Source organism: Dipteris shenzhenensis, unplaced genomic scaffold, assembly GCF_047967505.1.
Source record: "Dipteris shenzhenensis isolate YYH24624 ecotype China unplaced genomic scaffold, Dip_SZ_1.0 scaf0160, whole genome shotgun sequence".
NCBI lineage: Eukaryota > Viridiplantae > Streptophyta > Polypodiopsida > Gleicheniales > Dipteridaceae > Dipteris > Dipteris shenzhenensis.
Window position 1 is genome coordinate 2,390 of NW_028239466.1, and position 10,337 is coordinate 12,726.

Consider the following 10,337-nt stretch of genomic DNA (forward strand, 5'->3'; position numbering starts at 1 on the left):
GAAGCAACTCCAAATGATCCTGATTCCTGGACACGGCACCGTCCCACAACTTCTCCGTCACTCCAAATAAATGATAACTCAAATGATAAATTTTCTGTCCGCAAATCAGTGGATTCCCCCAGTAGTACAACGGCTTATGAGTCTATAAGTCTGATGCCACGGTCCATAACTCGTACTTCATCAAGGTTCAACACAGAGTTGACGGGTCAATCGAGTTCATTAGTACTTAACGATTCTGAATTGGCTAAATATCAAGCAGTAGCTCCTATTCAATATATCGGATGTCTATTACTTCTCCCTTCCGCGATTCCAATTGTCTTGAAGAATTGGTTTCTAGAACCTCGGATCAGAAATTGGTGGAATACCTTCCAGTCACAAATATTTATTAATTCTTTCCGGGAAGAGGTAGCTCTCAAACGACTTCAGGAGATAGAAGGCTTACTCCGGTTGGGTGAAACAATGAGAGGCTCTGTATATACCTAATTACAAGACTACGGCACAGATGTGTATGACAAAACTATTCAATTGGTGGTAATATGTAACGAGGGAAACACCCAGATAATCTCGCACCTAGTAACCGACGTAATTAGCATTGCCACCTCGATCTGCTTGTTCGTAGTAGGTAAAGAAAGACTCGCAGTTTCAAATTCCTGGATTCGGGAGTTATTCTATAGCTTAAATGATACGACGAAAGCGTTCTCTACTCCACCATTAACGGATTTATGTATTGGATTTCACTCCCCCCACGGTTGGGAAATAGTTGTAGATTCTCTCCTGGAACATCTGGGATTCGCTCACAACAAATATGTAATCTCTTGTTTCGTCTCAACCTTCCCGGTTATTTCAGACACAGTCTCCAAATATCGGATTCCTCGCCATTTGAGTCGTATATCTCCTTCAATCGTAGCGACTTATCACACAATGAATGAATGATAATCACTCCACCGAGTATCTGCCAGTTGCATCCAACGGAGTAGACTCACTTCTCGTAGGAATTGGATTTTATTATCCTCTTCTGGTATTGGGTAGTGGGAGGATAAAAATTTGCAATTCCCGCAATCGTCGGGATATCAGAATACTCCAAAAGAGGGGAGTAATATTTTACCTATGATGTCAAGAAACAATCTATTTGTGAGAAACCCTAATACTAATAATCGAACTATGCGAAAGAGAAGTAGTAAGGACTGGATGGCGAAGTGGTTGACCCTGTCATTTCCAATGTTGATCACTCTGGATGGAATGAATCGTCCATCCGTATCAAATGCATATCCGATTTTTGCGCAATAGAATTACGAGGATCCACGAGAAGCAACTGGACGTATTGTATGTGCTAATCGTCACTTGGCTAAGAAACCCGTGGATATTGAGGTTCCGCAATCTGTTCTTCCCAATACTGTGTCCGAAGCAGTTGTTAAGATTCCTTATGATATGTAGATAAAATAAGTACTTGCAAATGGTAAAAAGGGAGGATTGAATGTAGGCGCCGTACCGATCCCACCCGAAGGGTTTGAATTGGCTCCTTCTGATCGTCTTCCAACCGAAGCGAGGGAGAAATTAAGTAAACTTTCGTTCCAGAGCTATCGCCCCGATAGAAAGAACATGATAGTAATAGGTCCGGTTCCGGGTAAGCTATATAGTGAAATCGTATTTCCGATTCTCTCACCGGATCCTGCCGTTGATAAAGAGGTACACTTTTTAAAATACCCCCTATATGTTGGAGGGAATAGGGGAAGGGGACAGATCTATCCCGATGGAAGTAAAAGCAATAATACGGTTTACAACGCTTCGGCGACGGGAAGGATAACTAGAATAACACGTAGGGAGAGGGGGGGTGGATACGAAATCACTACCCAAGAGACATCGGGGGGTCGTGAAGTAGTTGATACTGTACCTCCCGGTCCCGAACTTATCGTTTCGGAGGGTGAATATATTAAAGCTGATTAACCATCGACCAATAACCCTAACGTGGGTGGATTCGGTCAAGCAGAGGCAGAGATTGTACTTCAGGATCCATTACGTGTTCAAGGTCTTCTACTTTTTCTTGCATCGGTTACTCTGGCCCAGATATTCCCAGTGTCAAAGAAGAAGCAGTTCGAGAAAGTCCAATTGGCGGAGATGAATTTCTGAGTCCATACTTTTCGGATGTGAACCATCCGGAAAGGGTTGGTAATTGACTGTAAATCCGACGAGTCAAAGACAAATTCTGGATTTCTACCTCTTCTATACGTCTAAACGAAGCGATAAGTACAACTCTTGTGGTATCATTTGGAGCCGGTTGAGTCCAGTTAGCAGTAAGAATAACTGGAATTCTTCAAAAACATATTCGGTGATGAAACCAAGTTTTCAATAATAGTCTCCCCGACAGGTATCAGAAAATATATCCAATTTTGCTAACTATTTTTTCTATTCCGATATCGGTGGTGGCGGGTGAGCCACCGCCACCGTGTACTCCCCCCAATTTACTATGAGGAAATCGACCTGGAATTGGATTTAAACCTCAGGTCGAGTCCTTCCTTCTTCCTCCCGAGTCCAGAGATTTAATGTGATATGATTCCCCCCATCCCTCGATCTCTCGAAGAATCAGACGAGTGACTCGTGGGTTGGTTTGTTATCAAAAGCATATGCACCCTCCCAATCCCGGTAGGAATCTGTCCCATACTTATCAAATGATTGCAATAATTACCGCCCCTTCATCCAATTGCGATCGATTCTTCGGGAGAGAATCGATCGAATAACCTACTCACCCGAGTACGGTACCAGAATTTGACTCTGCTGAGGCGGAGTAGCATATACAGCTGGGGGGTTGTCGCACCCGGAGCAGTAGAACAGACTCCGGAAGAGGGGGTTGACCCGTTTCCGGACCTATGAACCCCCGGGATCCGGCACATCTTTTCACCTGCGAGTAGGAAGAATTTCCCAATGCTTATTCATTCTCAGAGGGATGATCCCAATCCCGAATAGGCTCCATGAAAAGAATATTCCCAGTAGACCTATCACGAGTATACCAGCTACGGTACCTATAAGCCACAGAGGAATCCTTCCAGTGGTATTGGCCATTTGTCCCACCCCCCTCCCTTTTTGATTTCATTATTTAGTCACGACTCGAGACACGAACAGTCACAAATAAATCAGGTCTTAGTTTTTCCCAATTGGGGTTATCAAATCTCTTCAGTTTCTAATTGAAGAAGTAGTTGGAAAATGAGACGGCAAGTACGAAGATCAATAAGAGTCCCCGATAAAGGCTTGTACGATTCAATTCCACACTCTGTTTATTCGGGTTCGGTTGCGTCGTGGATTTATAGCTTATATAGGGATTATCGCTGAATGAATTGCATTGCCGATATAGAGCCTGGAAAAAAAACTGTAGGTACAGCTAGTCCGTGGACGGCTAGCCACCTAACGGTGAAAATCGGATAAGTTCTATCTGGAGTCGTTGGTACCTCCTGAGATCTAGTAAATGCATCAGCTTGTTCCAGCGAATCGAAGCGGCCAGTTACTAAAGGAACTTCTTGTCGGCTCTCCGTAAAATATTCATTTGGGCGGGGACTTCCAGAAACGTCGTAAGCCAAACCTGTACTGACGAATAACCAACCTGCAATAGACGGAGAAGGTATAGTAATGCTATGGATGACCCAGTATCGAATACTAGTAATAATGTCAGCAGAAGGACGTTCTCCCGTATTCCCAGACATGTTCAGCTCCGTATATCCCTGCGGGATTAAGGAGGATTGCTTGCCGAGAGGTGTGAGTACCAGTAGATGGAGAATCTACCGGTATACCTGAGCGATCCCCGTTAAGTTGTCATTATTATACCGAGGGTATACCCGAAACATACTGGATTAGTATAGCTAGCCCCCCCTCGAAGCAGCAATATTCCTCTTATTTCGCCGGATAAATAAACGAGTTGTAAATAAACCGAGCGGAGAAACCGTAATTCCCCCCCTCCCCCCCGAGTATACAAATCTATCAGTATTTTCTCCGCGTTTTAGGAGAACCTATGGAAAGAATATGATTCTTTTTTTTTCCCCGATTGTTCAATTGGAGGTTCCGATGCTTCCGGTGAGTCTCAACGCGCGTGGTTAACCCACCACGTCTAAGTTTCTTTCGAATGACTTCCGTATCAAATCCTGCCATTAGAACTATAGGATTCTCCATCGAGAACTCGGGGGAACCTGGTCATGTAGGGGTATCTGATACATATAATTGAGATATTAATATCCAATCTTGTCTTGTTCCTCTTTCTGGGAAGATTCGATTCCTCCCACTCATTCAGAGGTTGGAGATATTTCGATGAACTGTCGATCCCATTCCCAGCTTCTGAAACGCGATCTTCTCGTCGGATAAACTGCTCTCATATGTCTACCAAGCTTCGAATCCCCTTTCGATAGTTCCGAGTAACCAATTATTTTTCTACTAACCTATCTGCTAAATCAATTTGGTACTTAAATCTATGCTTACTCCACCGAGTCACTTCGCTTTTCTATCGTCCGCACCAATCTCAACTTCAGTATTATTTGTTGGATTGAATAAGATCCGGCTTATATGATACAAGAGTATCAGCTTAGAAGGAACGAGGAGTGCCCATTAGCACTTACTGATCCGCCGCACTTACCAATCATCTATTACCAATTAATACCTGAATCTTTTTCGGTAAGTATTTGTACTAAATGTATGTGAACCCAAATGGTTGAAGCACTGCTATCCGGAATTGTGTTGGGTTTGATCCCAATAACTCTAGCTGGATTATTTGTAACTGCATATTTGCAATATCGACGTGGCGACCAACTAGATATTCGGTAGAAGACGGAGACTCATTTGCCATATCCTTCTCCCATTCCTAAGATCTCTCTGGTAATCCAGAGGGATCGGGAAATGCAAATTCTTAGTATGTGTGGGTATTGGTCGAACCAGCTGATACCGACTTGAGTCGGAGAAACACGCCCTGTAGGATTTGAACCTACGACATCAGGTTTTGGAGACCTGCGTTCTACCGAACTGAACTAAGGGCGCTCCATTCCCCACGTAAGCCAGTTTCCATTCTAATCAGAATCTGCGGACATCCGGACACGGGAATAGAATCAGACTCTTAATCGGAGTGGTTCTTTCACCGACCAGGAGAGAGGAAGATAAATGGAATGTCTCTTGTGGGGGAATCAGTTGAATAACACAAACAATCTACCCAGATGGATTTCTCTTGTCACCAATTTCTCACCAATATCATTTTGGGATGTACGGGGAACAATAGGGATGACAGGATTTGAACCTGCGACATTTTGTACCCAAAACAAATGCGCTACCAAACTGCGCTACATCCCTATTGGTCTCGATCTCCGACTGGCATTCTCGGTATTGAGACGCGTGATCCAAGTAATTATAACTGATAGCCACAGAACTTGACTACCCACTTAAGAAGTAACCATGTCCCGAGAGGATGTCGCCTCCGAATCATTCCCAGACCGGAAGAATCCGATTCCCTTACTGGGGTTGGTCGTGGTAAAAATACTGGAAGAGACACATCATCTTCCTAGTCGATTGAAAAACGAAGGAGAATTCACAATGCAAGATGTAAAAATTTATCTTTCCACGGCCCCCGTGTTGGCTACGATATGGTTTGGGCTGCTAGCCGGTTTACTAATAGAAATAAATCGATTCTTTCCAGATGCCTTGATATTTCCATTTCTCTAGTCGGGGGGAGGCGGGGGTTGAGCAAAACAAAAGTAAGGTGGGAGAAATAGATCGATTTCCGTGAGGGGAGCAGTGAGCGATCCATTCATTACTGGAAATCGATAAATCGGGAATTCTATTAATGATTTATTACTGAGACGGTATCTTCCCATCCACTCCTCCCCCATTTCCTTCACTTATTTCAATGAATCCTATGGCTAAAAGTAGAGATGCGAGAGTAACTATTGCTTTGGAATGCACAAGTTGCACCCGAAAAGGGACTGACGACAAATCTCTAGGTATTTTTCGATATACTACGCGTAAGAATCGTCGCAATACACCTACTTGATTGGAATCGAGGAGATACTGTCCCTGCTGCTACAAACATACCATTCACAAAGAGTCGAAGAAATAAGTGATCTGTTTCTAATCAACTGGAAAATAATCAATAGTTTTCGGAAATGTCATGAAAGGTATCACGAATAAATCTAAGCAGTCTTCGCGTAGACGTTCTCCATCCATCCGATCCGACGAGATTATTGACTACAGAAATATAAGTTTACTCCGTCGATTTGTAAGTGAACAGGGAAGGATTTCACCCAGATGAATGAGTAGGTTGACCCCGAAACAACAGCACTCAATAGCTGTCGCAATCAAAAGAGCTCGTATTTTAGCTTTGCCACCGTTCTCGAATAACGAGAATTAGACCTTGCATTGCTAGCGACTAGACAATTAAGTTCTAGTTTGAAAGATTTGGCATTCAACCGACTACTCGATCCTATTAACCCTAAATGGAGAAATGAATAGGAGTCGGAACCAATACTCCGGGTGGAATATTTGTAGTTTACTACCGTCCGTTCCGCCTCTCCGGGAGACAATATCCGGAGAGGTTTCTTATTTTCAACCAGTAGATTCGTATACTGGTAGTTGTGCAATCTCGGAAAAACAGTGAGTATCTAGGATAGCTATCTATGCAGGTATTTTGCGATTCAGATAAACTCGATTTTCATATAAATTGTGAATCATCCTATTATGAGAAATTCCATTCCCTCGTGCTGCTGCATTGATCCGGGCAATCCGTAAGCGACAAATTTCTCTCTTTCGATTACTCCTATCTCGATAAGCAGAAGCCAATGCTTTCATTTCCTGTTGATTCGCCGTTCTAAATAGCTTTGAATGAGCTCCCCTAAATCCAGATGTAATTTCAGGAATACTTTTGCGACGTTTCCGAGCCACAGATCCGCGTTTTACCCTAGTCGTTGAGTGTTTACCCTCACAAAATATCAAAATTATTCTTTGGGGACTCTGTCTGTCACACTGGTGATACAACCCCCCCCCCCCCCCTTCAGTCCCGAATGAATCCCACCTCTCTCATATCATCGGAACCGTCTGGATGCATCCTTCTAGCAAGAAGACGGAATTGCTAAGTGTAGATCTGGTGGCATGCACGGTCGCGGTGGCACACCAAAACTCTCAATTCCCGCACTCCTGATATCCGAATTATTCGGATTAGTAGGATCAGAAATAGTTGAAATAGAATCTGAATCTGGTCACTTAATTCTTTTGAAAGAACAATTCCCGCAAGAGACTTTCCTATCTGACGTAGAAAATAATGATTCCAATGGCTTTTGCTACCTTAACCTTCCCGTCCACAAATCCCCGAGATCAGATGCCTCTTGATAAAGAAGTTGCACCAGAGGGAGTTATGGATTCCAAAGTTTCCGTAGTATCTTCCTCGACAGTTGGGTCCTTCCTATACACCGGAGCCTATGATTTCCCGATGACGGGGGAAATGGAATTACTGTTGGTAAGTCGTATAGTTTCCAATCCCCGGCTCCACTCAAGACTTGAGAGATCAGGTAAAGAGTTTCATCCTAGAAAGACTTATTTGTATAGTAACGGTATTTCACTTCGGTAGTTGGCTGGATGGTTGACCCAAAGCAAAGCTACCGCCATTGCAGGGATTCCAGCAGAGATATGGGAATCGATATCCTCATCCCCACGTCGCTTAGTGATTTTTTTAGTATCACTGATAAGTTGCTTCTCATCTCACACTAAGATGATTGGATTTGCACCAATCAGAACTATGAATTTTCGTCTCTCAGTAAAGGATATAGATGACGGATCTTTGCCTAATTACAGTGAAGGGATCTTGCTGCGACACCGACCCCCCAATATCATTTGGTTTACGATTCAAACGTGTCGCACATACACCCTGGTACATACCCCTCTGCGTTGGGGGCACCCCCGAAGGGCAGGGGATTTTGTTCCAATCTCCATTGGTTGTCTTGCGTTCCTAATAAGTTGTTGATTGGTTGGCATATCCAAAAGATGCAGGGTTTTGGGGTTCGGACTATTCCTAACCATGGAGGACACCTCAATCATTGAGTTGGTAGAATCCTTATCTCCCGGGCAACCTCATATAGAAAATATGGGAGATGGAATAAGTGGTGGAGATAGCGGTGATTCACACAAGTCATAAACCTGGGAGAGGGAGGAATTGGGTGTTGCTCCTCCCCCCCCCCCCCCGCAAATCAATATTCGTGAATGACATTTGGTAAATACCCACACCCAAATAGTATCGATTCCTAAAGTACCGGAATGTAGGGATCTCCCCTGTTCATATCGGGAGACTCCTCGTGAGTCCCGGACATTCCCCACCAAGCAGTAGAAGTTACTAAATTAATCTTGAATCTGGAGAGTTTTCTGATGCTACGGGATCTACAATACCATGATTTTCGGCTTCTTTCGCTGACGTAAAAACGTCTCTTTCCATGTCTTCGGAGATCATCCATAAAGGTTTGCCGGTTCTTTATACATGAACCCTAGTAATACAATCACAAGGTTTCGATACTTCTTCTGCTTCCATAATACATTCACCCGCCTGTCCATCATAATGGGAACTCGCAGGTTGATGAATCATAACCCTGATTCAGTATCGTTGCAATTCAATCCGAAGACAACCGTACGGGCAGCTCCTTCTGCATACGGCTCCGTGTCTGACTACCAAATATTTTGCAAGTGGAAGAATCCCAATTCCAGAAATCTCCAGAGCCAGCTTCTTAGAAATTACATATACCACCCTTTCTTACCAGAAGTACTATGGTGGTTCCGTTGCTTCATCCCTTCCAGCAATCCCAAGGTTTTATATGGATATTCTCTACGGGAGATAGAATCAAGATCCTTCGATTCGGGATAAATTGTAGGGATTCATCCCTCACCCCAGGATTTCTGCGACGCTAGAGTAGATGCACTTACTGGTGGTGAATCCCTACCGAAGAATTTCCTGACTCACTTCACTATCTCGGTGCTTCACTACTTCGGTCCTTGCACACATACCTAGAATTCCACCAAGTTTTAAGTGCCATGCTATTATTACCGCAATCGGGCGGAGGCATAGTTTCGACCCATACAAATCATTGGCGCCAAGCGTGAGGCAGTGCTATACGTTTGGTTATCTCTCCTCCGGTTGAAATGGAAGATCCCATTGAAGCGGCTAATCCCATGCAAATGGTATGTGCATCCGGTACAACAAATTGCGTAGCATCATAAACAGATATTCCTGATAATACTGCCCCACCGGGAAAGTTTGTATACAAATACGTATCCTTGGTTTCGTCCTCCCCATTCAAGTACATCATGATACCAATCGGTTGATTTGCAATCTCGTCATCCACTTGCTGACCCAAAAAAAGAAGCCTCTCTCGATAGAGACGGTTGATCAGGATAGGTCTCCGCGCCCCCCTCCTCCGGAACCGTACGAGCATCGTTAGAAGCATACGGCTCCAGTGGTTCCGGTATACCAGCATGGGTCCGGTACGAGAAGGAGCAAAACAGGTTCTACATCCCTTAGGAAGAGATACTTCATGTATCACCGTTAATGAAAACCTCTTTCACCCTCCCAATCTAATCCATTTTCCAGTATTCCATTTATGGTTCAGGTTCGTCTCTTCGGTCTCCCAAACATCTTGAACCATATCTCAATTGGTGGGGGGGGGGGGTACACCCCCCCCTCCCACCAATGTTTTCTTGTTCATAATTGAGTCCCTCTCAAAAGAATCTTTAGGCTCATTTTCTACTTCGGGGAGATATAAATCCGATCATTATTTGTACATGTAGAACAAATAGTTTCATTTCCTCTTTCCCCACTCCATCTTTCAGATCCCGCACCCCACCCCGACTCACTGACTAATTCAAGTCCCATTCAATCTTGTGGTTATCCTTGTCATCATCGACTCGCGGGATTTAGCGACCGAAGCCTGGCGAATCTGTTAGTTCCAACTAGCCATGGATTCCGACGATTGATGGATCTTTTATCGAATCTTTCGTTCCAGTCTCACGCGTTCGACTACCAAAGAATCAGTCTGAGTGAGATAGAGACACATCGCTCGGATGAGAAATGATGGGGAGTAGCTCCATACAACTCGATATGTCTAACGAGTCGCACTATACGTCAATCCGAACCGCATCCTCTTCCCCAGGTAGACGAAAGGGCACCTTCGGAACACCAATTGGCATACGGAAACCGGTAGTAAGTTGTAGTTGTCTCTTAAACGAAAGCGTAACACCCGATGGAAGTGGAGGCTTGTGTTGTATTATAACATGTCTAGTCGGAATGAATTTGCATCTCTTGAGGCGTCTACTCGTGGAATCCGTGGTACATAGCCGAGGGA

The 10,337-nt window shown here is 44.1% G+C and overlaps 1 non-coding gene across 1 annotated transcript; it reads right to left on the reverse strand.

Moving 5' to 3' along the window:
- Positions 1 to 4,936: 4,936 nt before the first annotated feature.
- On the reverse strand, positions 4,937 to 5,010 carry TRNAW-CCA (transfer RNA tryptophan (anticodon CCA)). Its single transcript has one exon. It is a non-coding gene; the product is annotated as a tRNA-Trp (tRNA).
- Between the last annotated feature and the right edge of the window lie 5,327 nt (positions 5,011 to 10,337).